Genomic DNA, 12,329 nt, shown 5'->3' with positions numbered 1-12,329 from the left:
CTCATGTATTGTATGGGGGTCAAGGGGAAGAATTATTACATGCGTGCATAGCGTCCCTTGTAACCGACCAGGAAGATGATAACCAAGAGGATGAAGTTACTGAGTTACCTACTCTTGAGAGTACAAATTCCAGGGAACATATTAGTATCAATACTGAATTAACCGAATCCCAAAGAGAACAGATTCAGACGCTAGTTGAGAAGTATAAAGATATAATTACTGATATACCGGGTAAAGCGAAGGTTAAATCATTCAACATTGAGCTCACAACAGAAAAGCCTATTACACTGAGGCCATACGCAGTTCCTATTCATATGAGAGATGTCTTAGACAAGGAGATAGAGAACATGATTGAAATGGACATTATTGAAGAGTCTCAATCGCCCTATGCCTTTCCTGTCGTTTTTTTTAAGAAAAAAGATTCAACAGTACGTACTTGCATAGATTTTCGGAAATTAAACGCGGTTACCAAATTTGACGCGGAGGCTATTCCAGACCAAGAAGATCTTTTCTTACAACTTAATAGTGCCAAATTTTTTACAAAGATAGATCTAACAAAAGGCTTCTGGCAAATACCAATAGAAGAGAATAGTAGGAAGTACACTGCATTCAGGGTACCAAGTGGTCACTTTCAATTTAAATATCTACCGTTTGGTCTGCTTAATTCTCCTAGTTTTTTTAATCGGACTGTTAGGACCATTCTTAAAGGACTGGAAAATGTTGTGTTTTATTTTGATGACATTTGTGTATTCGGGCATGACTGGTCATCACACTTAATAGCACTAGAGAAAGTGTTGTCCAGGCTAAAAGAATATGGGTTTACTATCAAGCCAAGCAAACTCGAAATCGCGTATCCTAAAATAACTTTCTTGGGTAATATTGTAGGTGAAGGAAACATATACCCAGAACCCAATAACAGAGACAAGGTATTAAATATAAAAGCACCAAAAACGAAAAAAGAGGTTCGATGTTTGCTAGGTATTGCTAATTTTTATAGCAGATTTATTCCAGCGTTCGCGGAAATAGTATTTCCAATTACTGGATTGTTAAAAAAAGGGACACCGACGAGGGTCAATTGGACTCCAGAATGTGACCGGGCATTAAGAAAAATTCAAATGTGCATGACACGAGATCCTATACTGAAATTACCAGACGTTAATAGACCATTTATTGTGCAAACAGACGCGTCGGACATAGCCATATCATGTTGTCTTTTGCAGGAAGTAAAAGGAATATTCCATCCTGTTAAGTTCTTGAGCAGAAAACTGTTGCCCAGAGAACAACGGTATTCTGTAATAGAGAGAGAATGCCTTGCCATTGTTTGGGGGGTGCAACGCTTGTCCAGATATGGCGCTAAATTCACAATTCAGTGTGACCATAGACCACTGGCCTTTTTGAAGAGCGCAACATATGGGAATAATAGAATTTGTCGTTGGGCTCTATTATTACAATCATTTAACTTTAATGTAGAACATCTAAAGGGCAAACTAAATGTAATTGCTGACTTTCTATCTAGACTAACAGAATAGACCAACATGACATTGATTACAGATAACTGACATTTAATAGTTATTCATTTCAAAGTTATTTGTTTGCTAGGATTGGGGATATGTAATTAACCGCCTTTTACATAAGGTAGAATATATGTTTGCACACTATTTTTTGTTTACATGTTGATATATATATATATAATTATAATTGCTTAGTATGTTGTATATAACATTTACATTTCGGAAAATATGCTTGTTCACTGACTATTTTTTTGTTTACATGTTGATATATATATGTATATATATATTTATACATATAATTATTATTGCCTAGCAGGTTGTGTATAGTATTGACATTTCATGTGGATACATCGTTTTTTTTGTGTGTTTTTTTTTTACAAACTGTAGGCTATGTTTTAGTACCAAGATTACTTTTGTTTGCATGTTGATATATGTACGTTTGGAAAATCTCTTTATTGGAAGTTTGTCTGTTTTAAATGAACCCAGAAACAGACAAAAATTAAAGGGGGGAGAAATGTCAGGACTGAGTTCTGGTCAGCCTGGGTCTCCTGTTTACTGTAGAGGAGAAGGGGGGGCAATTCAGGTGGTTGATTTCAAAACTGTTATTGTTTTGGGTTGTTTTTGTTGGTGAGATGTTTTGTTGAACAATGTAACTCATGATAAGGCAGTGTGTTTTTGTTCCTAGTCCAGGACAGTTGGACTTTTTGGATATATATAGTCTAAGTGTAGACTCTAACTATTTTTCTGTATTATAGTGAAAATAATGTAATTAAACATGTTATATGTCGGTAAAGTGGCATTCTGAATCTTATTTTGTCATTGTACGTGTCATTATGGTATTATCCAGGACTTGGGTACATTTAGCATGACACATACATATATTAGTGGAAGTAGGCCTTGACAATAATAATGGTCGAAATCTTATAGTAATCAAACCTATTAGGGCTAGGGATGTTTTACCACGGGTAGTTCCGATTTATGAACAAAATAACTCAATGTATTAGCTATCTTAGCATGGGAAAGGCAAATGAGAAGAATATGAAGTCTCAAGGAATAAATTGTTATGTTACTCGAAGGACATTGACTGTGACTTTGTTACCAATATTTCTAATGAAGAGTGAAAGACAGATTTCATGTCTTTCGTAACCTATATTGCAATGGGTTGTTTATATATGAAATATAAATGCATGTTAAATCTTTTTAAACAAGGCTTTCCCATTTCTACAGACATGCAAAAGAAAATAGTTTTTGTCATTTTCCTTTGGTGAAAGGTGAAACTATTTTTAGTGAAATAATTAAAAGTACAACACTTATTAAGATTCCTTAACTGTGCAATTTATAAAAGCAAATTTTAAGACGTAAAGAACCAGTTTTCAATATCATCAGCTCACCATTTAGCGCAGGAGCTGATTCAGCTCCATAGGACATAACTCCAAGCAAAGAGAAGTTCCAGTCCTACCACGGGAGTCTTATGGGTGCCAGAAGCTGTATTTTCAAAATTAAAAAACCTTTGCTGCTGTTCATACTATTTGGGTACACATACATCTGTTCTTCTTCTTTGTTCAAATTTTACATGTTGGAGAGTTCAGATCATTAATTCTATATCTGAGATGAACCGCGCAGTGGTTTCCAGATCATTCAGTTCTCTGAATAGTCTTTGGAAAAGTCTTGTTCGGGTATTTTGATTTAGTATGCACCATTGAAGGACATGTTCAGCATTCTCTTGTGATGCTCCACAAAGGCGGGTTTCCCTCGTCCCGACAATTAACTTCCGGAACATATATTATTGTCTCATTCAGTGAGCAAACATTCTTTTGTGGAAACTAAACAAGTATAATCACTGGTCAATGTTGACTGACTGTAATTTGACCCCAGTCACATGGGTAACAACTAGTAAGATAGTTCCACAGTTCCGGAACATTATGCAAGAGTGTAAAAATAAAATACTGAACATTAAGTACAACTATATATTTGTGGGGAAATTGTGATATAAAAAGACAACAGCAATTTAAAAAAATCGTAAAATTGGTTTAAAAAATATCTAACTCTTGTTGTAATTTTTCAACGCGGAGTGTGAAAAAAAAAGAGAAAGAAAAGTGAATATAATACAGTGTAAACATGAGTTGAAAGACAGTTAGCTAGCGTATCTTTCTAAGATATATACATATATGCGGCCCGCCATTCCCAAACTTTTTTTAATGCGGCCCTCAATACAAAAAGGTTGCCCACCCCTGGCCTAAACAATGCTTTTTTTTTTATTTGCTATTTTATTTTATTTATATATTTAAAATATATGCAATGAATATTCATCTCAACTTCGGCCATATCAAATACCATGATGTATTCTATAAGTTATTGAAGATTCACATTGTAAATTATGAACATGGCACTATCAAAAGATAATTTTCATGACTTCTAAGATGGTTGGGCTGGCTTGGTACGGCTCGTCTGTCTCCTGAAATATAAAAAAAATATTTAAAAAACACACGCTAAAAGTCTATTCTAAAAATACACAACTGTCTTGAATGAAGAACTGCAATATATGCAAGGGACATAACTAACATAGACAAAGCGGCATAACTTGTGTAAAATCAATACCCAAAGAATTACACCAATGTAACCAAAATCTTCAAAACTGAAATTAAAACAAAACTAACTTAAATAAGTAACAACGTCCATTGCGTTCAGTTCAGTGGAAGACTATAAGTAAATAATAAATATCACAGGTGGCCCAGTGGTTAAGCGCTTGGCTCCCTAACCTTAGGTTCAAATCTTTGTGAAAACTGTAATTTGAATTTCGAGATTTTTAGGATCGAGTATAGTAATCTCCAATAGATACCCGAGTTTAGTTGGGGAAAGTAAAGGGCGTTGGTTTCTGTGCTGGCTACATGACACCCTGCTCATTAACCATTGGACGAACGACATGGCCTAAATTGTGCCGATGTGCCTCAAATAAAAAAACAAAACAAACAAACGAAGAAACAGATGACCTTAACATCATCCGCCCTATAGACTGCACGGTCTGAAAGGGGAACTTTACTTTTTTATTCAATAAACTCACAATAATAACTAAAACAATGTTTCCCAGACAGAAATATGACTGGTGGGCATTTCATACTGTTGTTGTGATTGTCCTTGCCCATTACCGTGTCCTACAGGATGTTTGGACTAGGGTGTAATCATTTCTTATGGAACAAAAAATAAAAAAAGAGGCTCCCTTCATGTATTGGGCCCAATAAATATATATAATGAACACAGGGCCCTTACACTAGGGTGTAATCATTTCTCATGAAACAAAAAAAAAAGAGGCTCCCTTCATGTATTGGGCCCAATAAATATATATAATGAACACAGGGCCCTTACACTAGGGTGTAATCATTTCTCATGAAACAAAAAAAAAAGAGGCTCGAGTTCATGTATTGGGCCCAATAAATATATATAATGAATATAGGGGCATAGTCTAATTACCTCAAATATGTTTTCAAAATGCTGCATGATTGGGCCCTTGACTTCCGCCAACTCAATCCAATACTTACTGCTCAGGATGCGGCCTGAATCTGTGCGGCAGGTAGGACAGGCTCTGTGGAAATCAATTACATGTATGCCTTTAGATTGAAAACAAATCTATGCTTACTTAACATACTAAAAATAGTATTTTTAACCTAAAAAGGGGAAGTAATGTTTTAAATATTTGTTTTCAAATGTATCTTATTATAATAGTCCCCCTTGTTTCTTAAAAACAATAAAAGATGAAAATATAATGATAAACAATATATATATGCTTCACTACATACTAGAAGAACGTAAGACCTATATATGAGTATATATTGTTTTAAAGTTTAATAAGATACACAATGGCAAGATTCAATTACGGTACAATTTATGATATTCCTTTCATGTGTTCAGGTTGGGCAAAGTGATTTGTACTGTATAAAGAATAAAATATAACTTACTTGAGATTTGCCATTTTCTTGTTTTCGCCCCAGGTTCTTAAACAGCCGATACAGAAACAATGTTTGCAGTTTTGCTGGAGCCCAAATCTGCTCTCTGACTGAGGTTGTAAGATAGTCTCAAAACACACTTCGCATTTTTTGTCTTTGCTTTGCTCGAAGAGACAGTCCTGGATTGAAAGAGAGTAATCATGGAAACACTGACCTATACACTCTGTACATTCTATGTCAACACTGACCTATACACTCTGTACATTCTATGTCAACACTGACCTATACACTCTGTACATTCTATGTCAACACTGACCTATACATCCTATGTAAACACTGACTTTTACATTCTAGACAGTGTACATCCTAAGCAATAAGTAAAATGGCATACTCTTTTAATTTATTTGAGTCATCTGCTCTTTAGATACCAGAAGACATTAAAATGTATAGAATGAACAATGAGACGATTTTTATTAGTAGAGAAGAAGAGGCAGACAGAGAAAGCTATGGGAAGACAACATACAAGAATGGACTGGCCTGTCATTGAAAGAGATTCTAAGCCAAAAGACAGAGAAGAATGTAGAAAGACAGTCAACAGACTAAAGGATAGTGTTTCTAAAATTTTCATACATACCTGCATATGCTGGGATCTTTGTTTCACATTTGTTGGATGGAGATTTGGCTTTTTACAAAACTCGCAGATTTGCCCGTGTACAAATGGGCAGGCAAGGTCGTGACATTCACCCACGGCATTACGGGAGCACATTTCTGGTGTTAGGGACTCATCCTTTGAAGAAAGGGACGAGCCTTCTAAACTTTCCAGTGAGCAGATCTCTGTCTTGTTCTCGGCGGGTTCCTCTACAATCAGGATGTCATCAAAGCTGTCATCTGTGCTGTCATCTGAGCTGTCATCTGAGCTGTCATCGGTGCTCTCATCTGTGCTCTCATCTGACCTGTCATCTGTGCTCTCATCTGAGCTGTCATCTGTGCTGTCATCTGAGCTGTCATCTGAGCTGTCATTTGTGCTGTCATCTGAGCTGTCATCTGAGCAGTCATCTGAGCTGTCATCTGGGCTGATATAAATGTAGTCATCAAAGCTGTCATCTGTGCTGTCATCAATATTGTCATCTGAGTTGACCTCGACGATGTCAGTCTGTTTCTGATTCCTCTGAAGGAAAAATATACATATATATATATATTAAACTGAGTCCTCTGATGGTATTTAAATATATATATATATAACTAAAAGAAAAGTTTAAAAAAAAAGTTCTTTTTTTGTTAATGGTGCGATAGATAACAAAAAAAAATTGATATTATATTTTCTAAATGTATTAATGTCTACTTATTTTATATACTATCAATTATTAGGATACGTCTGAATCAAAGCAGATAATCGACTCTAAAAACACAAATGCTGACTAAACAAAAAAAAAATGAACTTTAAAATACTAACCTCTTAATCTGTAGGTCAAGAAATCATCAGTCCGATCATCATTATCATTCTCACTGATTGATGTGGTGCTTAGTATTTGGTTGGTTGCCTCAAGATTGAGCTGACTGTAGGCTTGGAGGTAACGCCGGATAGAGGACTGGAGGTGTGGTTGATCAGAGGTCTGGGGGTGAAACTGACCAGAGGTCTGGCGATGTAGTTGACCAGAGGTCTGGGGGTGAAGCTGACCAGAAGTCTGGGGTTGGAGCTGACTCGAAAACTCTGGGATGGGTTGATCAAAAGCCTGTGAACGGCGCTGGTGGTAGTACTGGTGTTGACAAAACCATGGGTCAGGGGCTGGTGATTCTTATAGGTCTCGGAATGAGGCTGAGGAACTTCTCCTCTGAGATCTAACCCAACCCTGTATTCCCGAGCATATGGATGTCTATGACGAACGGAACCATGTCTGAAAAAAAAAAAAGTTTTATGGTAAATCTATTATTAGATCTAAACTGGATTAGATAAATATGTCTGTCATGCGCATTTAAAGCTGGTTCAGTGTTAGGTGCTTTTCTGTTGAGCACCATAATAGTTTGTGCGCTGTTTCTAAGGACGCGCTTTGATGATGTCATTGCTTCTTGTTGTTTTGCTTATGTATCAGATCTTTGGCTGGAGCTTTCTGTTTGTTGTTTCCCACCCCCCAGTATTGGGTAAGTTAGGTTATTATAATTTCTTCATCCATTCGTAGCTCAAAAGTCGATGTCATTATAATTATTAGAATGGCGGTCTCAAGGAATGCGTATTTTTCTTGTTTAGGGACTCAGGCTTGGGACTCTGCTTAATTAAATCCTAATCTGTATTTGCATTGACCCTACTTGGCTATTATCCAAGACATCGGGCTGTGGGCATCGCTAGCCCAGAGTGGACTGTTAGCCCTGTGACTAAGGTGAGCTTGCGTGTTAACTATGTGGTATATTTGCACCTAACTAAGGCACGCTGACCTAAAACTAATTATAAATGTATAATCATCATTTAAGTCCTATCCTATCATTGAATCATTACACCTTTGTTATATAAACTCTCGTTGTTACCTAGTATTCGTTAAAATATTGAAATTACTTATTTTAACTGATAGACAGTCAAGGGTGCCCGGACAGACTAGCCATGGCCAAAATTAATACCCCCGACAATGTCATCTAGGGCCGGCCTTAGATAATTAGAGGCCCTATGCGAAGTGAATTTGGTGGGCCCAAAAAGAAATAGAAAAATAAAAAAAGCAAACAGAAAAAAAAATACATCTATTCAATTTGAAAAAAAAAACAAGTTAGCTGTTACGTGCGCAGCGTCGTGTGAATGTGGAATGGTGGGAATGTGGAATGCTGGGACTGTGGAATGCTGGGAATGTGGAATGGTGGGACTGTGGAATGCTGGGAATGTGGAATGGTGGGAATGTGGAATGCTGGGACTGTGGAATGCTGGGACTGTGGAATGCTGGGAATGTGGAATACTGGGAATGAATGTTAAAAGAGAAAAAAAGGGATGGTTGGAAATATGGAGTACAGTGAACGAGGATATTATTGACATTATTATTCGTTGAACGTTAGATAAGATTAACACCTTTAGTAAATCAATAAATTTAGAAACCCTTCAGGAGAGAAGACTTAAACGTATACATAAAGCACTGAACCAAACTTTAAATACAAAAACAAAACTAATAAAATGCTTAAAAAAACACAAAGATAAAGGCACACTGCTAGTTCCATATGCATGAAAAAAAAATTTGTACAAATACTTCTTCTTCCCTAGTGCTCTTATAGCATGGAATGGGTTGCCTGAGCTAGCCAGGAAAAACAATAACTTGGCAGAATTTAAGTCATTGGTTGACGTGCACGACTGACTTAGAGACTGGCGTAGGACGTAATTATCATTTTTTTTAGTGACGTCTGTATTTTATAAGATAAGATAAGGCAGGATTAATGGTCTCATAATATATAACTTGTAGTTCTGTGTTGGTGTTATATTAAAAGAATCTCATCTGGTCATTACACCAATGAAGGCCACTACAACAATAACATTGGAACAAGTGCCGCTATTTCTTCCCTAAAAAAAATTATTCTGATTATATCTACATTTAGATCTTTGATTGGGGCAGGTGATTAATTTTTTTTAATCAATAGAGAATCACAATGCCTTTCATAGGGTCATAGACTATACAAAAATTTGGACTAAATAACTTTTCAATAAAATATGTGTGTTCTATTATAAGTGTTTATATTTTATCATAAACGCTGAGCTTTATAAAAATCTATTACATAATTTTTTAAAAATTGATTTAAAATGGCTGGCTGGTCGTGAGGTTTGCGCGCTGGACTGTCGTTCGGATTTATCGATGGTCGAGGGTTCAAATCCTGCCCGCTCCCATCCCCCGTCGTCCTGCGGGAGGTTTGGACTAGGAAGTAAACTATCTTCAACTCTGAAGGAACATCCGAAATATGTAAAACATTTTACAAAAACATTTTTCAAAAGTATCTAGTGACTAGTTTATTGATAAACTTTATTCAACATCTGAAAGTGCATCTTGTTCAAAAATGTAAAAAAAAAAATGACTTTGATTCCCGCTTGATTGTATTGCAGGTTTGAAAGAAGACACGGGGCGTTTAAGGGTTAAACTATGGAACACGCGTGGTCAAACTGTGTAGAGTTCAACTGTTGGATCTTTAGTATTAAATTTGTAAAGCTAATGGACCTCATTCACCAATCGTAAACAAACAACATTTAGTCACGTGAACTTACTGATAAAACAATGGGAAAAAACTGTCACGTGACAACCATCATGAATTAAACATGAGATCGTAAATTATATAGAAGAGTTAGAGCGCCACTTGGCTAAATGTTGTTTGTTTACGATTGGTGAATGAGGTCCATTGTCCACTCTAACTGCCTGTTTTAGTATTTACGTTGACAGAAATAGAAAGAGAAAGACAGAGAGAGAGAGACAGACAGACAGACTCTACAGAAATAGAGAAAGACAGAGGAAGAGAGACAGAGGAGTCACAGAGAGAGAGACAGACTCTACAGAAATAGAGAAAGACAGGAAGAGAGACAGAGGAGTCACAGAGAGAGAGAGAGACAGATGAGTGACAGAGAGTGAGAGGGGGAGGGGAAGAGAAAAAAGAACATGACAATTGACAAAAATATTGAACAGAATAAAACTAGTTTGTAAATCAAAGTTTTTCCATTTCTATTAAAGGCCAGAATGATATTCGACCATTCTATTTACTTACACCTTAAAACATGACTTTGTTCAATTTATTGTCTATTTAACTACTTTTTGGTTTATTGGAACTATAACTTTATACTAACAATACACCAAGGACATAGGAGTTGTGGTGGTTGAGCTGTAAAGCGAGGGTTCGTATCACGGTAATCACTGGGATTTTGAATTTTGGAAATTTTTTGGACGGTGAAGAAGAAGCAATGAACACCAGTTATTCATTGAGGCGCATCTACTGTCTCTCATGATTTTCTCAATAATTAACTTCTGATTTGATGGAACGTCCATAATTTATAAGATAAGAGACTGGAGAAGCCATCTTAATGATAATTATCTTTAAATAAGAGTTAACTGTGTGTATATTTTATGCCTATGAAGTACACTTACCTGGAACTAGGCTGAGATCTTCGAGTATTCCTGTTTGATCTAGGCATGGTTAAGAACTATATGAATAAGTTATCACTACACAGCACTAACAAGAAACAACTAAGTCCAAGAAGAAAGTAATCAAATGATCTAGAGAGTAGATGTGTGAAACAGATCTTACAATCGTACACTTGACCAGGCCGGGGTTATGTACTCTCCCCGCCCACGATCCCCCAAAACAAATTCCTGCGAGGGACACATTGGTGACCTTCTTTCTGGATGGGGTGGAGTCTTCCAATGTGAGACACTATAAGACAGGCGATTCAAGTTTTAAAAAAGGGTGGGTTGAAGTGGTAGCAACTGTTTGGTAATGAAGACTAGTTGAAGCTTTTTTTTTTTAAAATAGTAAATAAATGACTTATTAGAGATTCTAATTAAAAAAAGAGAAGACAATGAGTGTAATGATGCAAGTGTATGTGTGTTTGACATCATGCAGCGGATATGGTGACAGTCTTACTTTAGAAAAACAACTGATTATTAATTGTAAATTTATAATTAAGCCAAGTTGTAATTCTTGTGACTGTTATTTAAATTTAGCGAAAACAGTCAATAACCTAAATAATGATTTGGATTTAATTGTGAAATGTGACGAACATGTCACTCTAACCTGTAACTCTGACGTGTAACTCTATCAAGTAAACCTGACTAGGAATGTAACTTTAACATGTCAAACCTATAGCTTTAAACACCGCTGCAATGTCTAATCATTTAAAATACTAGATCAGTGTAATGACATTAATATTCCTTGATCTAATTATCGTTTTGACATAATAATAATAATAATCTTAATTATCGATAATCAAATTTGTCTTACAGTTTGTGCATTAAATCAAACAAAACATAACTATAGAAAACCAAAATATACATTCACAGCAGACTCACTCATAATTTACAAGCGAAAGTTTTATATCCGATTGTTTCTATTGAATGATTTGATTGTCTTTCGGTGTCTTGTATCTCTTTTGTGATGGTAAAACCACAAAATGCTGAATCAAAGGGTGATTTTGTATGTTTAGAATCTTTTTAAATTTTATGGATGATTGTCTCAAACAGCAGCCCATATAAGTTTATTTTTTGGTCAATGACTTTACTAGCAACATTTAGGATTCTATAAAGTTTAGTTTTATTTTAATGCTCAGATTGCCATACCAGGCAGTGATATTAAAATTTAAAATATTCCCGACGTGAGCGTGATAAAAAATAGCCAAGGCCTTTTCAGTAACAGTAATTACAGTAATTAAGGACATTGTTCTAAGTAAACGTTATCTTTGAACCCCCTTTTTTTTTTACTGATATAGTCAGTAATTGCAGTAACATACATTCATTCGCTTTAGAGAAAGGTGTGTGTAGTGTAAATATTAATATTTAACAACCGGAAGCTTTTGTTTACTATAGAAATATTTTCAATTTTAGGCTTAAATTTTAGCAAGGCGTATGTCCCCCCCCCCACCCCCATAGGCCTACACAAATAGTGTCACAAATGTTAATAGCTTTTATTTGATTATAATTTCGTAATCTATTGTCTAAGATAGTACCAAAGTGTTTACGAGTTTGCACTATTTCAATGGTCTCTCCAGCTACAGAAACAATATAATTTTCCTTCTTTTTCCATAAAATTAACGATTATCATTTCTTTACACATAATTATAATAAACAGAGTTAAGCTGCATATTCGACGAGTCGGCTTACATATCTCACCAACATGGTTTATAAATTTAAAAAAAAAGTTGTATAAATGATATTTAGAC

This window comes from Biomphalaria glabrata, chromosome 12 (assembly GCF_947242115.1).
Source record: "Biomphalaria glabrata chromosome 12, xgBioGlab47.1, whole genome shotgun sequence".
NCBI classification, from domain to species: domain Eukaryota; kingdom Metazoa; phylum Mollusca; class Gastropoda; family Planorbidae; genus Biomphalaria; species Biomphalaria glabrata.
Note: the sequence above shows the minus strand (reverse complement) of the source record.